The following is a 24,746-nucleotide window of genomic DNA, read 5'->3' as shown; positions in this document are numbered from 1 at the left end:
CTGGGAATGATGTTAATTGGTTGGGGATTTATTTATACACTTCCAGGATAACTTGGAATACGAGATCATGAGCGTCTAGCATCTTTAAATCAGCGGAGGTCTAACGTGTAATGGCCATCATTAGCAATCATTTAAGTTTGGGTCAAACTGAAGAACATACATCACCTCTGACACATTTTCTTGTGCTGAGAATTAATGCAGCTTTTTTTTTTTTTTTTTTTTTTTTCCAGAGAGTCTGGATGTAATTTTATCAGCAGTGTTTTTCGAACAGTTTCACTTTATAAGAATGTATGAACAAGTGAGACGTTTCTTTATTGTAACTCATGTTGTAGATTCGGTGCCAGTTATATAACATCACATCCTTCTGTGCTTATTTAAAATCAGATTCAGTTTTGATTTACAGGGGTTAATGTCAGATGACAAGCCTTGTGTTCAGTGTCTGTTTCCTGTGGGACTGCTGCAGGTTTCTGAAGAGGCTCTTCATCAAATGCAAACTTCTGATATTTCCCGCCTTCTTTCCTGAGGAGAAAAACTGCTTGTGTGTCATTTCCAAGGTTGCCGAATGCCTACAGCTAGTCTTTTGATGTCCAAGAAACCTGGAAGACCAGCCATTTATTTTCAGCATGGGAAAGGAACTTTGTCAAGGTAATGTACAGTCATGGATTGTACTGGAACCTGAAGTCATTTTAGGTGAGAAGACCCATCTGGCTTTTGTAATCCACTGTAATATAGACTTTAAAATTTAGTTTGCACTTGGCTTGGGCTTGTATTAGGACACCTAAGTCTCATTTGATGCCAACATATAAATGCCAAATGTATAAATAAATATATAAATACTGATATTTATTTTAAAGAAGTATAGCATATGCACATTAATGTCATTATAGGGGTCATCGGATGCAAAATTCACTTTTACATGTTGTTTGAAAATAAATGTGTGTTGGCATTGTATGTACACATCCACCCTATAGTGATAAAAATCAACCCTGTTGTTTTTATTTCATTTGTAAAAATAATATCCCCTTTTTTAAACCAAGCCATTCTCAGATTCTTGTCTGTGTGACGTCACATCCACAGAGGCCGCTCCCATGATAGTTGATTGACACTGCTGTCTTACCTTAAACCCGCCCTGATGAGCTGAGTGAGCTGAGAACAGACTCCGGTGCAGGGGAAGATATGAATGTCTCTGATTGAGGTGTTCTTTTGTTGGATATAACAATGAACATAGCAGTCGTCATTTACTCCCGACATCTGAGCTGCTAAAGACGCAGAGGATTAACATTACTTTTGTTTGTGAAAGCGCCCCTGATCTATCTAAATGTGTCTATGTTCGCACAAATCATTCGTGATCCAGCTTCACCTACAGCAGAAGTGAGTGTAAGGGGTTTTTTTTATGCATCTTTGCAAATCGCCTTTGTTAATAATGTGCTAGTTAGCAAGTTCTGTGGCTAAATGTGGCTAAAGTAAACAGCCTCAAAGGTTGGCTCGTCACTTCACAGAGAGAAGAGAGGGGCGGGGTGAGCAGAGCTCATTAGCATTTAAAGGAACATGCAATAGAATGGCCAGATTTCTGCAGAGCTGATTTTGGCAAGGTAAAAAGGGTGTTGTTTACACTACCATTGAGAGATTTTGTAATAAGTATGTTATAGGCTTTCCATTAAGACCCTAAAGAATCTTAACTTGTTGAAAATGGGCATCTGATGACCCCTTTAATAATAATGTAAAACAAATTCTGGGTTTTCAATTATTAAACTAATAAAAATAGCTGCCCAGGCTCATTGGAAATATGTGCCTCTAACTACATTTTTGTAAAACTCAAACTACTATACATAAAATTGCTGCAGTTTTCAGCTGAAATGAACACTAGAGGCAGCAAAACTTGGACAACTTTTAATTCCTTTTCATGCACATTATGATTTACAGTACCAGAGTTATGAGAAAGAAAGCCTCATTTCCAAACAATTACACACACAATATTGTGTTACTTTAAAACAATTTTAACATGCTACAAGAATGGAAAACTGATCATTTTGAACATTAGCATCACATATACAGCTTCATATGTATGAGTTTTCTAACGCAATAAGTTTCCGCGGTAGCTCACACATTGCACTTTTGAGGTGAAGCACTCCAGTACAAAATATGTGAAACTACAGTTCAACAAAACAGCTCAAACCCACGTAGAAAGCAGTTAAAATAGCATGGTTGCATCAGCAAATGCATTTCTTCCATGATAACTTTCGGAAGATTTTAGCATGGTAATGGATATGACAATGTTCTTTGTTTTTTTTTTTTAAGTTATAATTTTATGTGCTTTTTACACCTTTATTATGAGAGGACAGTGAAGAGCTAACAGGAAAGTACTGGGAGAAGAGAGGGGAACAGGATCAGCAAAGGACCTTGAAGTGGGATTCGAACTCGGGTCACAGTGACACAATTGTCCTTTATGTCAGTGCACTAACCACAAGGCTATGGGTACTGATATGGATATGACGATGTTAATGTATTTGGTCTTGGTGGAATAGATCTGCTATGCTGCTGAGTTGCTGCTGCTGTTAGTTATTGCTGTAGTTGTAGATTATTGCTGCTGCTGCTACAGGTAAGTAAAGGAACTTGCTATTGCCAAAGCATATGGCAATGCGGCGCTGTAAGTATTGAAGACATACTGCTGCTGCACAAATAGCATATAACATAACCCGCATCACATCTATACAGGTGGAGCTGGGGAAGGTGGAGGGTTTCAGAGGAACTCTGAAAGCGCACTGCAAAAGGCTCAAGTGAATGTCAACCAGCCATTTAAAAGTAAAGGCGCAAACCCATTGGCTGTGTACGCGACATGAACCAATCAGCTTGTGCCAAGTCGTATAAGACTGTGAATATCATCCGTTACGTTAACACCTGTCAGCCTGCGCATCTACACTGTAAAAAAAAAATCCTGTAAAAAAACGGCAAAAAGTCTGGCAGCAGGGATTCCAGAGATATTCCGTTAAATTACAGAAAATCACCATTTCTCAAAATTACAAGCAAAAACTGTAAAAATACAGAATAAACTTTATGGTCAAAACACATTAAATTACAGTAAATTATCGTTGATAATATTATTAATGATAATAAAATTATGTTAAATTACATGGAAAACAAACAACTTTCAGGTTAATTGCCATAAATTTAAGGTTTTAATTAGTTATTTTATAGAACTGATCTGTCCATCTACAGTAATTTACTTTTAAACTACCGTTTTTACATGTACAATAACTAAGAAATAATTTATAAAAACAGAGTAAACACATATTTTTTAAAGGATTAATCCTTCTTTTTACAGGAAAATTAAAAGGTATTTAGAAGTTATTTTATGTCTACCTGCAATCATTTTGTTAAAATACAGATACTATTAACTACAATAATCAAGAAATGTTGCATAAAAATGTTGTAAATTCGTAATACAAAGACAATGTCTGTAGATATACATTTTAATCATTCATTTTCCAGAAATATTACAGTTTAAAATGTTTGGACAGTAGAGAATACAGCACAGTACTCAGAAATACATAAAAACAACAGCAACATTTTCAGCCAACTTCTGTAAAATTAACAACATATTCTACAGTCACAGTATTAGTCATTGTACAAAAGCATTGTATGTCAAGTTAAATGAATAATAAAATTATAGGAAACATGTTTAGTACATAATTTAGAACATGCAAAAATATCTACATACAAGAGACAACTGCAGTATACCTGTATACATTTACAATGACATTTTATCCAAAGCAACATACAATATCCCAGTTAGTCTAACACAGTAGACATAGCAGTTTTTTTAATAAACAGAAAGTGTTAGTATTAAAGGGATAGTTTCTGTGTATATGACTTTCTTCTTTCAGACAAACACAATCAGAGTTATATCAATAAACACCCTGGCTCTTCCAGGCTTTATAATGGCAGTAAATGGCTGCCATGAGTTTGAAGCTCAAAAGTGCATCCATCCTTCATAAACGTACTCTACATAGTTCCAGGGGTTAATAAATCCCTTCTGAAGCAAACCATATTTTACACTTTTTAAAGTAAAAAATAAAAAAAAAAAAAAAAAAAAAACTTGCTTCCAGCAAAATGCAAGTTATGCTTAAGTTGACTCTGTATGGCTGTTTGACCTGAACATTAGTTATTTTATTTTATAAGGTGTAAAATACGCTGTGCTTTGAGGGCTTTCATTAATCCACCGGAGCCATGTTGAGTTTGTTTATGATGGATAGATGCACTTTGAGCTTCAAACTCATAGCAGACATTCACTGCCAATTTAAAGCCTAAAAGAGCCAGGATGTTTATTGATATAACTCCGATTGTGTTTGTCTGAAAGAAGAAAGTCATGTACACATACAATGGATTGAGGGTGAGTAAATCATAGGCTCGTTTCGATTTTTGGGTGAACTACCTGTTTAATTGGTCAAGCGTTCATGAAAAAAAAAAAAAAAAATTTTTTAGCCATTTCTTGAAAATGGGCAGAGTTAGGCAGTTTATAACGACAGCATCAAACAGTCAAAGTAAAGGTCTGTGAAAGTGAATTTGTACCTCTTTGTGATGTGATGTGAATGGAGAGAAAATAAGAGCTTGGACAAGCAGTTCTGTTGCATGCCCCATAAGGGCAAATCTGCAGGATCGGGCCACTGTGATGTGGTCAATGAAGTTCATATGTGTCCATTTTAACACCAAGGTTGGTCTGGCTGAAAACATGAGCAGTTTTGTCTTGGCAAGGTTGAGTTGATGGTCATTCAACATCCAGCAAGGCATTTCTGTTCAGGAGGCAGAGATGCGAGCAGTAAGCATCAGAAAATCCAGCTGAAATGAAAGGGAGAGATGTGTGTCACTACAATAGTAGTAATATTAAAAGCCATGTTTCTGAATGACAGACCCAATTATTTTAAACTCTAGGCCCAAATGACATGTTTTAATGGTCCTAGTTAATCCAAAAATTAATGTAAACATGATGTGCAAAAATGTTCAATATCAATAACGATACTTTGATTTCAATACTGGTTCCTGAATTTTAAAGCCCTTGATGCCTTGCCACAGCCAGTGACCAGCACTTGATTTAGGCACATAAAGCATTCTGCATGTTTACTGTTTCACTGATGTTGAAGTATTAAATTTAAGACATTTAATACTTCAAACATGACATTTTTTGATACTCAATAGTTTTGAGGCAATTTGGTGAGTGCCTAAAAAGTATCAAAAAACAATAGCCAGCCCTACCCAAAGTTGAAAATTATCTTGTTTTACTCACCCCCATGCATTCCAAGATGTCTTCTGCAAATCACTTTTGGAGTCCAAGATCTGTTGAGGCATAAAATGCATCTAAGTGGGTATACCAACATTCTGATTATTCACAAATGTATTGCAGAAAGCATAAAGGTAACCCATATGGATCCAGATAATGAAACAAACCCAACAAACATGGGACGTCCACCCGACGTGCAGATCATGTCTATATTCCGACAAAGACGTTGAAATGACGTCATTTGGACGTACGTTTGCTCAGTGGGAAGCACTACGGTTTAACTATAAACTTTTGCTTCTGCATAAAATGACAATGATTGTCAAACAATAAAATTCACAGACATCTTTTCATGCAGCCATTTACACTGATTTTAATTACACTGATGGTTAATTTATTCACCCCTTACCTGATATAAAACTGAAAAATATACACAAAGAACCATTTAAACTGAAAAAAAGTTCCACACCTGAATTGTCATGTTTATCTGCTGTAGATCTCCAGTCTTTCCACACGACCTGAAACAAAAAATAATAATAATAATTTAATACTTTGTATTTCATTCAGACTTTACAGCCTATACTCCATTGAGACAATGATCTGGAAGCTGAGCAGGAGAGGTTAACAGTGACTTTAGCTCAATTTATAGAAAGTAAATTTATATTACTTACTTTGTCTTAGCTGCATCATATTACAGTAGCAGTGTAACTGTCCAGGATGGATGCAGTTTTCATCATCAACGATCCCATATGTAATGACAGTTTACTCAGTCTCAGGCCTCAAGATGTGCGTTTCATTCCTAATTAGAACACAAAGATTATTACAATTATTATTACTTATAAGACAAAAATATGCACTTACACGTGCATAATATAGATGTACGCGAGCAAATGCGTCCAGAATGTGAATGCAGCGCTTTTTAATTGCAAGTCAGATTGAGCGATTTCCCATAGAAAACCATTACAAAACATTCAACACATTAGTGACAATGGAGGACCAAATTCTGAGAACTTTTAAAAAATATATGTACAGGAGAATATAAAAGGGTGAAAGCGCCTACCTTGCGATTTAACGTTATCATGCTGCGTTCATATTCATAATCAATAAAGTGAACAGCTACTGAATTCACTATAAAAACAGTTTCTGATATCACTTAGTCACTTTCAGCGTTTCAAAATGTCCCGCGTTTTAAGAGTTTGAAAAACTGTCGGGTACTTCCGGATAAGCAAAGACTTTAAGGTTATATACACATATATGGATTTTGATACGAATAACTACGAAAAACTTGTTTATAAATGCTAATGTTACCTTCAAAACTAAATAACACAAATGCGCAGCTACACTATAAAAATATCGTTTACATGTATGAAAGACTCACCTCAGTGGTTGTGATGATGTCTGCTGTAGTATTGTCCGAATTTGTTGCAGTTGGTGAAACAGGTTCACTGAAGAAAGAGCGCGTTATTTTCTCACACATTTCCGAATGGATGAGCTGAAATAAATTCAAAGCATTCCCGCGCGCTGTGCCATCCTTGTTGTCCAATACAGAAACAACTCAGCCAACCGTCGTGGGCGGAGCGAAACTAGCGGCAAATTTGAATCTGCGTTCATGAGCGGATTGTGCGCGGGCGCGCGCGCGAACACACTCTTTAAACCTACTGTTTACTAACAGTACATGTATTGTATGTACAAATACTATTGTTTGACCTTAAAACCTCACATTAACCTTAACATAATTAACGACCTTCAATGGTAATAAAAACACTTTGACTAAATGATATGTGGTTCATTTTTTTCTAATTTTTACGGAAATAATCTGTAATTATTACATGACATTTTATGTTAAATTACACATTACTCTGTAAAAATACAGAAAATTTCCTTTTAAAAAACAAAATGTATGTAATATCAAAATACAAACAATTATCTGTAAATTTAATGGTGGAAATTTAAAATACAGAAAATATCTGTAAAACAACAGGTATTTCACCGTATAATGGAAAAAGGGTAAAATACTGTAAAAAAAAAATACAGAAATTTACATGTAAAATCTAACAGTGTAGAGTTTCATGAAAGAACTAGGCATTGTGTATAACTTTTGCATACGTTAACACTGTCAGGTGGGTTTAGGGGTGGGTTTGGTGTAGGGCAGAGGTTTTCAACCCTGCTCCTGGAGAGCTACTGTCCTGCATATTTCAGCTCCAGCCCCAATAAAAGACACATGAACCAACTAATCAGGGTGTTCAGGGTAACATGATAATTACAGGCAGGTGTGTTTGAGCAGGGTTGGTATGCAGGACAGTGTAGGGTGTTTGTTATTTTCCAACATGATAGAGCATTAACCTTTTAGCAACATTTCCCGGGCACTTGAATTCTGAACCGCCACAATGCGTACCTAAAGCAACATAACAAAAGCGAAGCAAAACTTTAGCTGTTTTAGCACCACTCACAGGACTTTTCACTTTGCAACTGACAAGAAATATTCAGTAAAGCAGGTTATATTAGTGTTGCAGAAACGTTGCCACAAGCACATATTTCCAGTGAGCCTGTGTTGAAAAATAGTGATAAAAATGCGATGAACTACACCTGTGTCCACTTCATAAATACTCCAGCAATGGCCCTGAGGGACTTGTCTACTATGCTGTTTTCAACCTGTCCTGCCAAACCCTATAAATGATAATCCAAAAAGGTATTATTCAAACACATACACTCATTCCAAGGGTTATTATATAATCAGTGCTCTTTTAGAATAAGTGTGGGTCCTCCATCATAGATGCTGCTGATTTGCTGATGTCCGTGGATCTTTGTTTTGGTACTAGTGTGCTTCAGTCTTGAACAGCTCTGTAGTGTGCATGGTTATGGTAGCTGTGACAATGAAAGAGATTTCACTTCATACAAGAGCCTGCATTTTTTATCAGTGGTTTCAATTTTAAACATCAGACCTGCTGGTTCTCTTTGGATGTTGTTTTTGAATGCTGGTCTGAGATGCTGGTTTTCCCACCAGGCTTCTTAAGAGTATATTTTACCCCAAAATGAAAATTCAGTCTCATTTCATTCCAAAACCCACAAGGCTTATTTTAATTTAATGAATTTTAATGAAACCTAAGAGATTTTCCATTTGCTTTACTTCCATTGCAAGTTCATTCCATCGAAATATTCCAGTTCAGTAAGTTCATGAAACAGTGTAAACATAATCAGAGACATTATCACTTTATATGATGAACAGGCTTATTTTAGGTGTCTATTGACATATTAAGAGCACATCAAATATGAAACAAGAACAGTTTCTCCTACATTTCTCCTTTTTGAATATCCTGTTCTATGATGCATCCAATTAGAAAAATAAAATAGATTGCAAAAACCAGTCTGTGCTGACTTTAACACAATGTCCTAGGTCAGGGAAGTCTAATTCTGCTCCTAGTGGTCCAGTTACCTGTAGAATTAGCCTCAACATACCAACATGGAACTTTCTAGTAATTTGGAAGACCATAATTAGCTGGTTGGGGTGTGTTTAATTATTACTGGAAATAAATTGTGCAGTATGATGGCCTTCTAGTAGCAAGATTGGACACCCATGTCCTAGGTCCACTAGCTTTACCACAGAGGTCTTGCTTCACCACTTCACCAGAACAAAACAAATATATCTGTATGTCTTTCAAAAAATAGGGATGGTGCAGCCCTTCCTACTTTTCCGAAGGACTTGCAATATACAGAGTGACTTTATGAGGTGTGAAGGCCAATTTTAGCTGTACAATGACACATCTCTTGTCTGCTGACTCAAGTTTTCCGTCACTTCCTACAAGCTCCTTGAATATCAGAAATGTCACACTTACAAACCGGAAAGAGTGTGACAGTGCGGAGCATCCAGAAATGGGAAATACAACAAGGCAAACGTTTTGTCGTGTGAAGCCCTCATAAATATTCAATAAGGAAGTGACAGTTGGATGGTGCTGGCAGCGATGACTGCTATCTCATGGAGACTGTAGTAGTTCAGATCAATTAATTCTGGATTCAAACTGCTGTTTGGCAGGGATGTTCTCTGCCTGTGCATGTTGCTGGATATGCCATAATAACATTTCACTTCAGTGTCCCCAAAAAAGTAAAAGCTCACTTTAAAAAAGTACTAAAATGAAGTTCAAGGTGGTTTCATTTTGTCAGAGCAGTTTCCTGGCGGTCTTTCAGTAGAGATTTATTATATAATACCGTGTAAGTAAAAAAGGTGATTTTCTACTTTTATGATTTTTACATTCCTCTAGTTATTAATTTTCATATGGAACACTTTTGCCTCATGAAAAGCTTTGGTTTTATCCTCTTTGCAGATTTGAGAGATTCCTAGCATTAAACTCTAGTTCAAGATAATCACAACATGTCACATTGTAGAGTTTTGTAAAGCAAGCAAGCAAACAAAAAATAAATAAATAAGAAGACATCTTCTAAGGCAGCATCCTGTCCTAAACTAAACCTCATTAGTAAGTGATTTGTTACATTTTTGATAGACAGGATCTGTGCACCACACAGTGTGTCTTGTGAGAAATGCATGACAGACTCCATTCACAGTTGATTCCAAAACAATTTGACATTGCTAACTCAATCCTACATAAAAGTACTTTGTAATTAACTTACAGTCAACATTTCCTGACTCATCTGGAATCTTTAAAGGGTTAGCCCACCCTGAAATGAAAATTTTGTCATTAATCACTTACCCCCATGTCGTTCCAAACTCGTAAAAGCTTAGTTCGTCTTTGGAACACAATTTAAGATATTTTGGATGAAAAACGGGGAGGCTCGTCACTGTCCCATTGACTGCCAGGTAAACACCACTGTCAAGACCCAGAAAAGTATGAAAGACATCGCCAAAGTAGTCCATCAGCAATTAGTGGTTCAATCTGAATTGAAGAGAATACTTTTTGCGAGCAAATAAAAAAAAAAAAAAAAAGATTTTATTCAACAATTCATCTCCCCCCACATCAGCATAACACCATTTTGGAGAATATCTGCTGGATATAACCCTTTAACGGATATTTTTTTGGTTAGCGTGTTGTAATAAATGTGTAATAAATATGTAACAAAGCTTGAATGTAATTGCAATATATTTTGAGATTGTCTTCAAAGGATAAAATCAGTGCTACCTTAGAAACTTTTAAGATAATGTGTCTTACAAAGCAGTATAATTTTGTTGATAGAGTTTTGAACAGTATTCTCATCGTTAGCACCCCTATGATGTCTTAAAATGCTGTCTGTTATAGACAGCTCACTAAAAAGATTAAAAATCTACAGTCTCACAAGACATTCATATTCATCTTTGTCAAACAAAAAAATGACAAAAGCAGAGAAAGTCGTGGTGCCATGCATAAAGCCCAGGACACAAAACCCAGAAGCTAACAAGTTTGTTTCTCCAATAACTAAGCCATAAGCTATTATCCATGTGCCCTTTAATTTGAGAAAGACACTTAACCCCATTTTACTCCAGGGGGATTGACCCTGTAACAAGTGTGCTGGAAGTCACTTTGGATAAAAGCATCCACTAACTGACTACTTGCAAAACTGGATTGTTTATTCAGTTTTATCAGGCTCAGTGTGCTAACACATTCGTAGTGAATTAAAAAGATGCAGTTATACTGTTAAAACGGCTGTCTTGATTATAGTACTGGTTGCGATTCGGGTAATACAGACATCAACTCATATTATGAATGTGTCAGTGGTATTCAAATTTCAGTGTTTTATGTCGAGGCCTATAAATGTCCAATGAAAAGTGCACTGCTGTCATTATCACTGCCGAGCTGTTTTACTGTTGCCAATTAAAATGTAATGATCAACCCATATACCTTGTCTTCTGTAAGAAATAGCTAGCTGTATAATTTATATTCTCCATATGGCATCCTAACGTGGGAATCCATCAAAAAACAGATGACACCATAAACACGATAGACACCACATTTATTTGAGTTCATTATATATGCACAACTATAAGTCTTATATTACAATGAGACAATGAAATCTGGCATGTTTGTAACTAGTTTCTTTCTTAGCTAGCATATCTTCATTTTTTTTGTTACAAAGCAGTACTGTGACCATGCTTCTTACAAGACTTCAATGATTTAAAGAATTCTACAGTTCAACATACAGAAACATAATGGCTTATAGAGTATACATAAAAAAACGGTGTATACAGGTTCACACTAAACTGTTGTTTGTGAACTATTTGAAAAGGCCATCCAAGAGTCATAATTAACGCATGTTCTTCGAACTATACCTCAGGAGGTTGCTTAAGGTATACTTTCTTACGTGCAATGTTACCAGGTGCTGTCCATGGTGGTGGTGCTGAATTGGTTGATATTGATGGCTCGAGAATGGATTATTCACTCTATGCAAGGTTATGTGAGAAAGCGGTGTGCTTTATAAAAGAAGTGTTGATTTTAAATAAAGACGCAACACTATTTCCTCTTAGAACACACCAAACTTGGGTGAAACTTTTACTTTCACTTTATAACATGCATCATATCAGGGAAGAAAACCAAGAAAGAACAATACATGTCTAGAGCATGTCTACACGTCTTTTTAACAAAAGGAAAAAAAAAAGAGAGAAAAAAGACTGCTTTTTAACAAGAAGCACCTTAGAAATATGGGATCTCATGGGATGCAAACTGCAAACTAAATCCAACATTGGATATTTTATATAATATCGAAATGAGAGTGTGAACGCGTAACCATATTAATTATTTTATTTATTTAGTGGCTTCTGATGTGGTAGCCAGGAGACCACAGTTTTAGAGCACATCCACTAAATGGCTCTTCAGACAGTGCCGTTTTTATTATTAGCACAACCATGCTGTTGCACTGTCATAGTTTGACCAAACTTCCCAATACAATCATTCCCTTTAAACAGACTCGTCCTAAGCCTTTACTTGCTAATGGTTTGCCAGCTGATGCACCTTTGGATAACATAATAAAAAAAGCTAACAACCATCAGTGTAATGACAGGTTTATTCTTTGCATTAAAACACTTCAGTTAGCCTATGATTGAACACTGGGTGTACTACAACTTCAGAATTATATTCAGACTGAGATGAACTGTCAACAGTGATGAGGTATAGCTAAGAGTGGTCCAGACCAACCTTACGAAAGTGTGACTTACAGAAGGTACACTTGACTAAGAATGTTTAGGAAACGTGTTAACGATAAGGTACATCTTTAGGTATAACTTAAGGATGACATAGTGTTAAGAGGGTTTCAGGAAACGCACCCTTGTATTTACATTTCTGAAGGATTATGAGAGCATTTTTCCCCTGCAACAAAAATGAACGATAAGACCAGGAACATAATAAGAGAGTAAATAGGCTCAATTTTGATTTCAAGCTGACTTGAATTCTGTGCCCTTGAAATGAAAGCAAATATGGAAATATATTTCTACAGTATATTTTTCTGTAATACAAGTGAAAATATCAGGTGCAATTACCATTGTCAGTTAAAATCACTCTGTGTCAGGAGGTCCTCAAACAAGAGAATTATCAGCACGAGCCTGTAACAGACTGTAATGTGAAGATGTCAGATTGAGAGGCAGGGAAAGGTAATTAAACATTGTGCGCACAGACACTGAGAAGCCTCCGTTTTGGGACTGTGGGACAGCAGACCCTCGGTAACTCCTCCTTCTTTCCCTGTAGAATCAGTTTGCAAATGAAATTCTATTTCACAATCGAGGTGGTTGACTGGGCCAGGGTGACGGTTAGTGCTGTTGCATATGGGCAAGTTTTGCCATTGCACAGCGTGTGCTGCAGGCAGAATTCTAATGCGGTCATCAATAACCCCAAACAGCTGCTCAGAAAGAAACCCTCATGTGAGTGAATGCCATGATGGAGCGCTTCCTGAATGAGAAAAAAGGGCTAAATTGGTAAATTCGACATTTATTCATTGGCAGTTCTTTTAGATTCGTTTAAAGGGCCTATATGCTAGAGTTTATGCTGTGTCAGACTATTCATTTTGACTTGTCTGCTGGTCAATGTTTACCTTACATGAATTAATTAAAATATATTGCACACATTCAGTGATCTTTTTGGTTTCTGCCTAATAGAATGCTGTTTGTAGGAGAGTGTTTCCGTACAGCTAAGATAATGCACATAAAAATAAACCCATTGCCAGAGTTATGTTTACTGCAACCCAGACTTATTTGGAAAAAAATGTGCCTGTTGTTTTTTCACATTCAAAGTGAAACGCCTAGTGAGTGTCTCTAAAAGCATGTTCAGTTTTATCGGAACATGAATTTGAAAATGTTTTATTATAATTGCAGTTTAATTACAGTGCAAGTGGCTCTAAACTCTATCGAGTCCAAAAATAAAGTGCTACCTATGCTAAACCTAACTGATAGTCTTAACAAAAGCAAATGTTAGATAAAAATGCGTTTGCTGATGCTACAAAGCAATTTATATGTTATTGCTGAAGCCACCAGTGCTGTATCAGGTGGGCTACCGAGCAAGTTTACTACATCAAAAAAGCTATATACCTAAAGCAGGTTCTTTGATGCACATGTGAAAATGTATCATTTTATAATTTGTAAGAATTTATTTATTTTGTTGCCCCGGAATTATTTCCATTTCCGCCACTGAATAAAAAAATAAAAAAGGTTATTGCAACTTTTTCTCGCATTTCTTGTCTGCATTGTGTGATACAAACTCGCAATTCTGACTTTTTTCTCAGAATTGTGAGATATGAACTGCGATTACACGTTATAAAGTCAGAATTGCAAGATATGAACTTATTTTTGAGCTTATAGCAATTGCGAGTTTATATTGCACAATTCTGAGAAAAGAAGTCAGAACTACATGATATAAATTCACAATTGTGAGTTATGAAGTCAGAATTGTGGGATATAAACTTACAGTTGCGAGTTATAAAATTAGAATTGCGAGATATAAACTCACAATTCAGATTTTTTTTTTCAAACTCACAATTGCGAGAAATAAAGCAAAAAGGGAAAAAGTCAGAATTACTTTTTTATTATTATTTATTATTATTATTAGCATTATTATTATTTATTTATGTATTTAGTTTATTATTATTATTATTATTATTATTATTCAGCTGCAGAAACGGGCTACCATATATTTCATCTGGAAACTGCAATGCATAGATACGTCTTTAGAGTTGAGCAAAAATGTAGGTAGATGGATGTTTTTCCATTGAGCCTACGCGCACACACATACACATAACTCAGAAATCATGTGATCTTGTCCTATATTTCAAAGGCATCCAAAAGTTCAGAAAGTTTTGCATGAACACTCGGTGTCCACTGACAAGTGAGAAATTCAGACAGACGTTTCAGCTGTGCTTTCTGAAGTCCAGTTGTGCTTGATTTCAAACTGACCTGGCTTTTTCCACACCATCTAAACTCGTCTGATGCATTTCTATCAGTCAACCTCTCCAGTATGTAGTCATCGTTACAGTGCTGCAGCCATCCATGTATGGGGGCGGTTGATGCATCTTGAAAGAGTTTTGATAGTTTACCTGCTATTTCAGTTTTTTTTTTTTTTTTTTTTTTTTTTGTATCAGCCTTGGCCATATGGTGTTCCTCTATGAATGCAGTTTGGCTTGTAGATAAAAGGGTCTCCTTTCCCTTAGATGTGTGGCTTTTAACCTATAACTTAAGAGGTGTCTTTACCTTAATATTTACCCTGTTGTTGTTCTTCTGCAACCCTCCATCTTCAGTGTAGCTTATAGTTCTGTTTGTCTTGTTATCGTTACCTTAAAACATGGTTTGCCTTGTTATTTTAACCCTAAAACACGGTTGTGATTGTAATGCAAAATATGACTCAAAATGGGGGAATAAAGGATAAACCTATCAAAAATGAAATATATGCCAACAAATAAATAAAGATTATGTGTGCTCGCAAATGGTTTAACATCACTTTATTATTTTGTTTTATTTTATTTTTATTTTTTATTACTGTCAAATGTATTGTTTTTGCATGTATAAACAATGAATTACCATTTCTTTATTTCCTTTGTACTTGGATATTTTGTTTTCATATTTCTGTTATTTAGTTCATGTTAACTGCATTATTTTAGTGTCATGCATGTTACCCTGATTTTACCCTTTTGTCTTTATGATCCTATGTTTTTAATTTTGCTTGTTGTCTCTTCCACTGTCCACCATTAAAGAGAATTATAATAATTATGTAATGAGCAATGAAAACTGCCAAATGAAATGTACTGGACTGTACTGTAGCATACAATAAAGGGAATGAATTTATCAACACACTTATTTGATTTGAAGGGTCCATTTAACCGCTGCCTGTCTTTTTGTTTGTCTCTCTCTCTCCTTGTTCTTTCATCTTTTACTCTTCAAGTCCATGTCCAGTTTCTAGTTGGAAACTGCAGCTATGAGGCACAGGTGCAGCTGCTCTTGCCAGGCCCCAACGGTCGTTTTACTCGTGAATGAGCTGAGATAGAAAATAACCCCAGAGTGCTTGTCATTACCCGTTTATGTCCCCGCCAACTTCTCTCACTCTTTCCATTCGTCATTTGATTGGAACACCTTAAGACCTGGCTATTGTTCATTGTCTGTTGTCACTGTCCATGCCTTTTGATAAGGGTCAGTGTGATCTAGAGATGTATAGTGTTCTATCTACTTACAAGAGTTAACCATCGCCTGAATGTGGCTTTGGATGAATTCTTGTGCCAGATAGCTTCCCTCCACGCAGGCCTCGGGACATTGTGTCCTGTTCCTGTTGTGAGAGTGACCCTCTGCCTGAGAACCATCTGTGGCACTCCCAACTTGGACAGATGTTTCTTGGACTCATTATTCAAAGCTGTACAACAGATGGAGGAAATTCATAAAACAGTATTTCAAATGAGGTTTCAGATCTTCGTGCTGCACTTCAAAATCTGTCACCTGAGAATTGCACACTTACATACACATAATGAAGTAAGCCATCCAAGCTGTTTACTGGCAGAGATTAGAGTTGTAGTATCAATATTTTAAACCTAACCTCACTGGAAAAAATATGCCTTAACCTATATTTAAAAAAAAATAAATAAATACAATTCACTGCAGTTTCCAGCTGAAATGAACACTTGTGGCAGCAAAACACACACAACTTTTATTCCTTTTCACATGAATTAGGGGAGCACAGGACACAACCTAACACTTCTTGACTTTCTCAGTTTGTGTAAATCCACATGGGGTTAAGAGTATAATTTTTTTGTCCATATTGATTTCACACGTCTATTACTAATATGTCGCATTGTTTCAGAATTACAGCATATAAGTGTTTCGTTATTTACCTCGTGTGAAGAGCACATTGTAACATGACCATATGACAGCTTAAAATGTTATCTGATCTAATGAAAAAAAAAAGAGCTGAATCATGAGCTGAACTCAAAGATCTAGGACATTTTCTGTGTACACAACAGGCCTATTTCTCTCAAATATTGTTCACAAATCTGTCTAAATCTGTGTTAGTGAGAACTTCTCCTTTGCCGAGATAATCATCCACCTCACAGGTGTGGCATATCAAGATGCTGATTAAACAGCATGATTATTGCACAGGTGTGCCTTAGGCTGGCCACAATAAAAGGCCACTCTAAAATCTGCATTTTTATCACACAGCACAACGCCACAGATGTCGCAAGTTTTGAGGGAGCGTGCAGTTGGCATGCTGACTGCAGGAATGTCCACCAGAGCTGTTGTCCGTGAATTGAATGTTCATTTCTCTGCCATAAGCTGTCTCCAAAGGCGTTTCCGAGAATTTGGCAGTACATCCAACCGGCCTCACAACCGCAGACCACGTGTAACCAGGACCTCCACATCCAGCATCTTCACCTCCATCATCTGAGACCAGCCACCTGGACAGCTGCTGCAACAATCAGTTTGCATAACCAAAGAATTTCTGCACAAACTGTCAGAAACCATCTCAGGAAAGCTCATCTGCATGCTCATCATCCTCATCATGGTCTCAACCTGACTGCAGTTCGTCGTCATAACTGACTTGAGTGGATGCTGATGTCACATTCGATGGCATCTGGCACTTTGGAAAGGTGTTCTCTTAACGAATAAGTCCTGGTTTTCACTGTACAGGGCAGATGGCAGACAGCGTGTATGGCGTCATGTGGGTGAGCGGTTTGCTGATGTCAACGTTATGGATCGAGTGGCCCATGGTGCCGTTGGAGTTATGGTATGGGCAGGCGTATGTTATGGACAACGAACACAGGTGCATGAGATCCTGAGGCCCATTGTTGTGCCATTCATCCACGACCATCACCTCATGTTGCAGCATGATAATGCACAGCCCCATGTTGCAAGGATCTATACACAATTCCTGGAAGCTGAAAACATCCCAGTTCTTGCATGGACAGCATACTCACTGGACATGTCACCCATTGAGTATGTTTGGGATGCTCTGGATTGGCGTATATGACAGTGTGTTCCAGTTTCTGCCAATAACCAGCAACTTTGCACAGTCATTAAAGAGGAGTGGACCAACATTCCACAGGCCACAATCAACAACCTGATCAATTCTATGTGAAGGAGATGTGTTGCACTGCGTAAGGCAAATGGTGGTCACACCAGATACTGACTGGTTTTCGGACCCCAGAAATAATAGGGTTTTTTTAAGAATTAAAAATAATCAAATTCTGGAAGTTTGACAGTGAACACATTGCAACCATGCTGTGTGTTGCGACGGTCCTGATCGCAACACACAGCTATACATTACAGTTCAAAACAATTTGCACACATGAAGAAACACATTCAGACCTTCAGAGAGATACACAGAGATACACTACCCTCCCTCCACACACATCTTTCATACAACACAAGACACATAAATGAGCCAAATTGCTTTACATTTCTTGAAATAATAATTTCTGAACATTAAACAACAATTCTCAACAAGTCTTTATTCACCTGTTTCTTGTGGTATCTCATTTAAACTCATTGGTGTCTTCTGCTAGTTAGCAAAGCATAAAAAAAAAAAAAAAAAAAAAAAACTACTATCTAAACTGACAAATAACAGATTGAAAATTAAAATGGTAGATTTGTCTCTTTTTAAATGAATACTAAAAACTGAGATGAAACATTTACTTTAGGCAGAAACATATTTTTACTATGGTAAAATAAATTGTGATCTCTTCAAAAGATTTTTGAATTTTGATGCACTTTTTTCTCTATATAGTGTTGATATGGCAGGTAATAAATACGTAAATTTGGTTATGCTAGCATGTGTGTTTAAACCACATTGGTAACGAATCCTGTCCGGTCTGCCCGCCACCAGAGGTCGCCTGTGCATCATATTGACTCTTACACTACACGGACTGTTGCACTACACCCTGCACTATATTTCCCATGCTCCACTTCACGTTACACATACAGCTGCAGCCATTCACACACAGTATAAATACAGGGTCCCAACTATCATTAATTTGCCGAGTATTGTACCGTGTTTAGCACTCTCCTAGTGTTAGCGACATTACGGAGCCATTCTGAGTATTTTTCTAGTTTCCTAGTCAAGTCTAGTCTTGTTTCTTACTCTGTTTCATCCGTGTCTTGATCCTAGCCTGGTTATAAGATAAGATTTTGTCTTATCTGCCTTCAGCCTGCCCTGGACTCATTGCCCGTTGTGGATTAACCCTTTGTCTTGCCGTTTCGGACTCTGTTTGCCCCCGATTGATCTTTAGACTGTCTGTTTGGATTTCCCGTTTTCCTCGCCTTACTCGTTAATCATTACTTACGCATTACTCTTTCATCTTGCCCAGTTTGTATCTGCAGAAATCAGTCCATTTGGTTGCATATTCCTTTAAATAAGCTCTGCTCACCCCGCCCCTCTCTTTTCTCTGTGGAGTGAGGAGTCGATCTTTGAGGCTATTTACTTTAGCTGCATTTAGCCACGAAACATGCATATAAAAAAAAACAAAAAAACAAAAATTATACTCTTATACTCACTCATGCTGTAGGTGAAGCTGATTAAACCATGCGCCCCTATTATTAAAGGGTCAGAATCAGAATTAATAAAGGTTTATTTTCACAAGATTCCTGCACAATACTAAGTTATGAGCTCAAATAACTGTTATCATAGTGCATGATTTGTAAATTAATACATTTTGATGTTTACACTGTAAACTTGCTTGTAGTCTTCTTCTTCTTCTTCTTCTTCTCTCCAGACATTTTTATTTCTAAATGTCCAGAATAGACAGAACAACAACATAATAAAAGGTTGCCAGATTCATGTTCATCCATCTGTTTTGGATAAAACGGAACTGCAACTTTGCAGAAACGTCACCATAGATATGTTTTTGCAATGAGTCTGGGTTGACATTTTATAAATGATTAACTACTTCATAGTCTCAGCCTCAGATGACAGAGTCCTGGACAATATGTGTACTGTTGTGATTTGCTAGCTTTACAAAAAAAGTACAAAGTGTAGAGACCCAGCTTTTTTCCTCCTCCTTCATCTTTTCTTTTTTTTCAGAGATGGTTTGAATTCAAGATTAAAGATTTTTGCCTTTAGCAGGGCTGCGCAGTCCTGTTCCTGATGATTTACCTTTCTTTTAAGTTCAGATCCAAACCTAATCAAACACAACTGAACCAGCTCATTAAGATCTTCAGCAACACTCGATAATTACAGACAGGTGTGCTGGAGCAGGGCTAGAGCTAAACTCTGCTGCAAGGCAGATCTCAAAAAAAAACAACAAAAAAAAACAGGATTGGGCACCTCTGCCTTTTAGCATTGGCAGTCAGAATAGATCAGTGTTCAAATGTCATATAAATGTACCATGGTTGGTCATTTTACATACACTTCCTAGCTCACTGACCATTTCTACTGTACATATGCTTTTGACTTTGGGAAAAGGTGTGAATTGGAGGAAAGGATAGAGATGGTCATGTGAAAAGTGTGCCTGTGTTTAAGAGACTGGGTGCTGCCTGCCCTCCTCTTGTCCTCTTGATAGCTTCAGCAGTACTCAACATCATAATGCTGCTATTTACAGCGTCTACTCAATAAGGCAATATCTTCAGATCGATTTTTACAGCTGCTCACCCTCAACCTCTTCTCCAAGCACACTGGATTTGATAACTCAAGTGCTATTGATTTCTCTATAAGCAAAAATAGTCTTTCTCAGGGCATGCATAGACAACAGCTGTGGTGACAACCTCCCAAAGTTTGTTTCTTTCTTACTTTTCTTTCTTTTTTTTCCCCTCCTCACACATTTCACCTTTTTATCTCCCTCACACATTTTTCCCCCCTCTCTTTTCTTCCTTGGATTTGTCCACAGAGAAAGGGTCATATAATGCGAGTAATTTCACAAAGGTCATGAATCTCCAGTGTCAAATAAACTCTGCTCTATAGTGATCTCACTGAGATCATTTTACAAAATTGGTGCATTTTGTATCCCACATTAGCATATCAGGATTTTATGAATAATTACTTGTTTTTGTGGAATGATCTTTCTAACCCTATTTCGGACAAAAAAAAAAAAAATAAAATAAAATAAAATAAAATAAAATAAAAAAAATATATATATATATATATATATATATATATATATATATATATTAGTAGTCAACAAGTTGTCCTAAAACCAAAACAATAACTTCAAATGTTGACTGCTGTATATATGGCTGTTTATATTTATTAAATATTATTATTCAATAAATAATATTTAATAGTAGTTGATGCAATATTGAAACTCATTAAAATGCATATATTCACATTATTTCCTATTTACATGTAATGCAGGCATTCCAAAACTTTTTGTCAACTAAACCTTATTCACCAAATATACTTTAGATATATACTTTAAGTACCCCTGAGATTTTAAAATAAATATTTCAATAATTAAGTATCGCATTTGCATGTTCACGGTTTCTTTGATGTTGATTAATGGTCACATGGCAATGGCATGCAGGTAAGTGTTTTATTCTAATTGTTATTTTAAAACAAAGACCTAATATCCTTGAAAGGGACTTTGTTTTAAAATTATTTATTTTAATTAATTAATTTATTTATTTATTTTATGATTTAATTCATTGTTAGCTTTTTATTAAACTCACAAACTTTCTGGAGTTCCTTTACGAACCCTAGTTTGGGAAAAATGTTTAATGCACTTCATATTGTAAATTGCAAGGAATGGAACATATTTTCTTACCCTTTTCATTTTTTTACATCATTAAAATAATCCTATTTAAATCAATGTGATAAACGAGTTAAATTAAAAGTAATCCAAAAGTAATCTTACTGTGTTACTACCGAAACACAGCAATATATAATTTAATAAGAAGGGTTATATTGACCTATTAAGATGTTGCTTACATATTCTTTGTATTTTATTTATTTATTTATTTAGTTAGTTAGTTAGTTAGTTAGTTAGTTAAAAAGTTTTCAGTGGTAAATCAATAACAATTACAATTTAAACAATATTTCAAGTGTGATTTATGAGATTTGTTGTATTTTGAATCCAAATTTTCTTTGTAAAAGGCAAAAAGTTTATCATACTGATTTCAAACTTAGGGATTCATTTGAATATACACTTAACCAAACACTATCATAACATCTTGATTGATAATTCAGTATACTTTATTTTTGACAAAACATCCCATGTTTCAGTTGTGACAGCACATTTTCGGTAGTGAGAGTATTGTTTTGGTAGCGATCACATCGCATTGCAGAATTTTAACCCACATATTAAAACATTATTAAAACATACTAAAAATTTGCATTTCACAGTTTGTAATCGTATCACCCGCTTACAGCGAGTGTCATGGCGGGTGCCCAAATCCAGTATCATTTTATAAATATAGAGGTTTTCAGGCGTGAATGTACTTGTTTACAGTGCAAATATGTTCTATTGTTCTATTAATTAAGATAAGTTCACACTGAAAATTTGCTTCAACGTTTTAGGACATGTGAGCTCCAGATGGTCAGTGGCAGCCCAGCACTCATTAATCTGCCTGACAGCGCCTCACCTCGGCCAGGTCTTCTGGAATTTACCACTGGCTTTGATGTCTCTACAGTGGTTAAACATGAGATGTAGTTTGTTTTGGTTAAATCTAAAGGGCAGTCTTTGGTTTCATTAGTTTATTATGTGTTCCAGAGAAGATAGTTTTGGGAAAATTTCATGTTTATATAATTTCAGTTCTGTATATCAGAGTGCTGTCTTTTTACTTTTGACTGAATTGCCTAACAGCTGTTGTTGTTTAAATATATTTAGAATATTATTATTCAATATATTATATAAATAATATATTTAATAATAGTGTTTAGTATTGAGAAACGGTGCATGTTTGTGATGGTGACTTTAGCTACATTGTTCCGCCATTAGACGGTGACATGAGACTGCTTTTATGAGTGAATCAGCAGTAAAGAATTTTACTTTGTAAAGTTATAAAGGCTAAGCGGAAGTTATTGTTAGTTTCAACAACAGCTTGATGCAGTGAACAAATGCACAGAGCAGCAAAATCACCCTTAACAGATGAAAGGATATTAACGTTACGACAAAGAAAACACTTTCCTCAGAAGACATTCAAACTAATGTTTATTGTGGAGAGACCGATCTGAAGAATGAATGCTGTATTAGATGCAGGTACGTTAATCACACAGTCCATCTCTCTCTCTCATAATACTCTACACAATACAGTGAGTTTTTCCTTCAGTAATACAATAAGCTTTAAATGAAGCAACTCAACATTCCTTTGTTACTAGTTCTAAGTGTCATTTTGGAATTAGTAAGGGAGGCTTGGGCTCCGTGTTCAGCTGTCAAACTTTGATTTGAATCCGTGGTGGAAGGAAGTAGTAGTTCACACTTTCATCTTCTTCTTTGTACTCACAATTATTTGATGAATATAGACTTAAAAAAACAGCATTTATTTGAAGTAGATAACTTTTGAAACATTATAAATGTCTTAACTGCTACTTTGGGTCAATTTAATGCATCCTTGCTGAAAAAGTATTATTATTATTATTTTTTTTTTTTTTTGTTTACCTTTTCTACTTTCTAAAAAATCACTTATGTACAGAGATGGGAAGTAAATGAGTACAAATACTTTATTACTGTACTTAAAGGAGAAGTCCACTGCCAGAACAAGATTCACACACAATGTACTCACCCCCTTGTCATCCAAGATGTTCATGTCTTTCTTTCTTCAGTCGTAAAGAAATTGTTTTTGAGGAAAACATTTCTGCATTTTTCTCCATATAGTGGACAGGCATGGTGCCCCGATTTTGAACTTCCAAAATGCAGTTTAAATGCGGCTTCAAATGATCCCAAATGCGGTTGTAAAGGAAGAAGGGTCAAGAAAGAAGGGACTTATCTAGTGAAACAATTGGTAATTTTCATTAAAAAAATGCAATTCAAATATTTTTTAATCTCAAACGCTCGTTTTGCCTTGCTCTCCTTGAACTCTGTGTGTTCTAGCTCAAGACAGTTAGGGTATGTCAAAAAACTCCAATCGTATTTTCTCCCTCAACTTTAAAAATCATTTCAAAATCATTCTACATTGCTGCAGAAATACTGACCCAGTCTTTGCAAAGTGAACATGCAAAGAAGATCAAACACCCTTAACAAAAAAGGTAAAACAGCGATATAGTATGATGAACGAAGTTGAGGGAGAACATGAGATGGGAGTTTTTCGACATACCCTAACTGTCACGAACCGGAACAAAAACAGTCCAAGCAGAGTCAAGCTTTTGGCATGAAAACATATATAAATTGTATTTTTTTTTAAATGAAAATAACCGATCGTTTCGCTAGATAAGACCCTTCTTTCTCGGCTGGGATTGTTTACAACTGCATTTGGGATCGTTTGAAGCCGCATTTAAACTGCATTTTGGAAGTTCAAACTCGGGGCACCATACCAGTCCATTATATGAAGAAAAATGCTTTGTTCAAAAAACATAATTTCTTTAGGACTGAAGAAGGAAAGACATGAACATCTTGGATGACAAGGGGGTGAGTAAATTATTTGTAAATTGTTGTTCTGGAAGTGGAGTTAGACTGGAAGTGGAGTAGATTTTTCTGGTATCAGTACTTTACTTCACTATTTATTTTTCTGACTACTTTTTACTTTTACTCCTTACATTTTCACACAGATATCTGTACTTTCTACTTCTAACATTTTCAAAACAGGCGTTACTTTAGTTTTAGATCACCATTCGATTATGAATCTCTAAATCATGAATCGGTGAGTCTGTACTGGCAACGCCATTCGGCTCGCGCGCGCGCGTTTCGCGTCTCCGCCAAACGGTTTTTATCAGAGTAATCAATGCGAGAGACTCGAGAATGGAATGGATCTGAGAGGCAAAACTATTGACCAGGACTTCAAGCGCATCTGTAAATAGGCTACTGTAGTTTTGTCTTTGTTTACTTAGTTAAGTGCTAGAAACTCTTAGCAGTATAGCAGCCAGATGATTAATAATACTATAAACTAAACTAAATTGCAATTACTCGGAATACTGTATGTAAAAGGACATCTTTATTATCTACTGTAAAG

The 24,746-nt window shown here is 36.1% G+C and overlaps 1 long non-coding RNA gene across 2 annotated transcripts; it reads right to left on the bottom strand.

Annotated features, from left to right (window-relative positions):
• Nucleotides 1-5,278: 5,278 nt before the first annotated feature.
• Nucleotides 5,279-6,711, bottom strand: LOC127178994 (uncharacterized). Of its 2 annotated transcripts, XR_007829461.1 has the most exons (4): nucleotides 6,651-6,711; nucleotides 5,944-6,071; nucleotides 5,742-5,790; nucleotides 5,279-5,331 (listed from the first exon to the last, which is right to left on the bottom strand). It is a non-coding gene; the product is annotated as an uncharacterized LOC127178994 (long non-coding RNA). The 2 variants fall into 2 exon arrangements; XR_007829460.1 differs by lacking the exon at nucleotides 6,651-6,711 and having other exon boundaries at nucleotides 5,944-6,496.
• Nucleotides 6,712-24,746: the final 18,035 nt, after the last annotated feature.

The sequence above is a fragment of the Labeo rohita genome, chromosome 16, assembly GCF_022985175.1.
Source record: "Labeo rohita strain BAU-BD-2019 chromosome 16, IGBB_LRoh.1.0, whole genome shotgun sequence".
In the NCBI taxonomy this organism is placed as follows: domain Eukaryota; kingdom Metazoa; phylum Chordata; class Actinopteri; order Cypriniformes; family Cyprinidae; genus Labeo; species Labeo rohita.
Note: the sequence above shows the minus strand (reverse complement) of the source record. Positions and strands in the feature narration are given on the sequence as shown.